This window comes from Rhagoletis pomonella, unplaced genomic scaffold (genome assembly GCF_013731165.1).
Source record: "Rhagoletis pomonella isolate Grant_MI unplaced genomic scaffold, Rhpom_1.0 Rhpom_scaffold_00001, whole genome shotgun sequence".
NCBI lineage: Eukaryota > Metazoa > Arthropoda > Insecta > Diptera > Tephritidae > Rhagoletis > Rhagoletis pomonella.
In genome coordinates, this window is record NW_023458555.1 from 36,442,357 (window position 1) to 36,445,024 (window position 2,668).

Below are 2,668 nucleotides of genomic sequence, written 5' to 3' on the forward strand. Positions count from 1 at the left end.
TTCTATGTGGGTCAGTCCATGTTAAATCGACCAGTGGTGAGAATCGACCATTTTAGATTTGCTAGCCATTTGGGCAGAAATTTTCTTTTATCAAATAACAAAGTTCTGCCAAAGGAAAATAAAATCAAAAAAAAAAAAAACTCCAAAGTGATGCAAAATTCTAAATTTCACAACTTCCAGGATTTTGGAAGTTTATTTTTTATTAAAATTTTTGTGCTCTGCTTTTCAAGGTAATATTTAGGGTTCTAAAAAAATATCGAAAAAAATATATATGGAATTTTGAAATCAAAAATCGTTAAAGCAAAATCTTGGTACTGAAATTTAAAATTTTTTTTGTAAGAATATAATTTTTTTTAATTTTGAAAAAAAAAATTGTAAACTATAAACAACAAATTTACGTTAAACGATTTTCATTTAATTTGAGTTTTTTGCCCCATTTATAGTTTGGAAAAAAATTTTTTCAAAGTTCAAAAATTCATAACTTAAAAACACTTTGTTGAAAATTTCAAGATCTTTTAACGTCTTTTAGAGGTATTGTATATATATATTTTTAAAATTTCAAATGTTTTTATTTTTAAATTTTTTTTTTATATTTTTATATAGATAATGTAAAAGCATGTTATAGCGCCAAATATTACTTTTAAAACGAGCCCAACACCATTTTTGTAATCATAATAGTTTTTGAGACATTCAAAGAATAAATTTGCAAAATCTGGGAAATTGTGAAATATCGAATTTTCGGAACACTTTTTTACCCGACTTCAAAAAAGGAGGAGGTTATTAATTCTTAGGACTATTTTTTATGTATGTTACCGCATAACTGTGGACCACGTTAAGCGATTTCTATAATTAACGGTACTCTTAAATTTTTATATGAGAATTGAAGTCGGTTTGGTTTTTTGGCTAAACTTTGTTACAAGGTGAAAGAAAAGTTCAAACATGTTTTATTAAACGCCTTTTTCAGCTACATGAACATCCAATGAAAACGGATAAGATTTTTTTTCTCATAAAAAATCACCAGAAACAACTTTTTTTGAAAGGTACGATGAGACGGATGGTTTCTGCATTTCATCAAGGGAACGGTACCTCCGATAGCGCATGTGTTAGTGTTTTTAATTCAATGACGATCAGAGAGCGTTTTTACTCTCTGCGTGTCCATGAAAACAGTGACAAACGGAGAGAGCTTTTACTACGTGCGCGTCCATATGAAACTTAGAGAGGGCTTTGAAAAGCCTATTCCGCGGAATATGTTTCGGTCGTGACCAGTTTAATTGCTAGCAAGATTTTAGATCAGTAACAATCAGTGAAATCCAATGCTCTGTGTGCGTCTACTTTAAATCAATGTAAATATGCACATATATATGTATATAAAGTCCATAAAGAACTTTAAAAAGGTTCTCCACATCGAGCAGAGTAAAAGCACTCAATGATCAAAGAGATCATTGACTCTGTAAGCGTCCTGATAAAAATTTAAATATTTTTATACCAGCGGTACATATTCATGTATGTCACATGACGAAGTAACCCATTTGCGCTCTCTGTACTATATAAACGACACCAATTCAACCCACGTTTAAAAGTTTACTATTATTATTAAAACGAAATTGCTTTAATAAGTTTGCACCTACTGGTATTAATTTCACTTCAGATAGAATAAAAGATAAATAGCTATAACTGGGAATACCGGATTTGGACAATTACAAATCGACTTTTCACATTAGAAGTGGTCCACATGAAAAGCTGGGATGTTTTCTTGAATTATTGCTCAGTTTGTTTAAAATGGCTTTTGTGATCACCTAAATATAAGTAGATATAATAAAATTCCAACCGTTTTTGTTTGGGCGTAAATGGGTTAAGAAGCTGTTATAGCAACACTGATCTCTGATATATGTAGTTCGGGACGTTTTGAGGACCATTTCGGGACCCTTCTGAGGCTCATTCGGGACTAGTTTAGGTGCATTTTGGTACCAGTTCGGGACTTTACCGCGATCATTTCGGTTATAGTTGAGAACCAGTTCAGTACTTTTTTGGGACAAAGATGTTTACACATCAAATTTCAAGTATACCTCGTACTCACACCCTTTTTTTTGTTTACCACTTGCTGTCTATTTACCACTTTGATATACCCGTAAAGGTTACGGAAGTAAGGACATTTTCATTGCTATATAACAAGCAGCGGCATGGACATTTGAAGCGTAAATTTTAATATAAAAATCTAAGGTAGTTGCAACGCAAAGTAGAAACGTAAATAAAAGCGTATAAATATGTAGAAAACAAACTTAAAAAAAATAGCATCTTAAAGTAAGAGACAGTGTCAGGAAAAAATAAATATTTACATATATGTAATTAATGAAAATCTAAAAGCGAAAAGTAAGTGTAGTAAAAGGTATGTATATCCACTAATTTAAAGAAAAACATAAAGGGGGAAAATAATCATTTGTTATTTCACACACACGCAAACTCTGTAAAACTGGACTTTTATCAAAAAATTGTAATAAGAAAGAAGTAAATAAATAATTTAATATAAATACTATATAAACATTTTTATCGAATAAAAGATAAACAATAACACTTGCAAACTTATGTAATAAAAAAAATTATATTAATCACGCCCTTGAACGTCGACGTTTCGTCAACGCCTTATGAACTGTAGTATATTTTTTAGTCA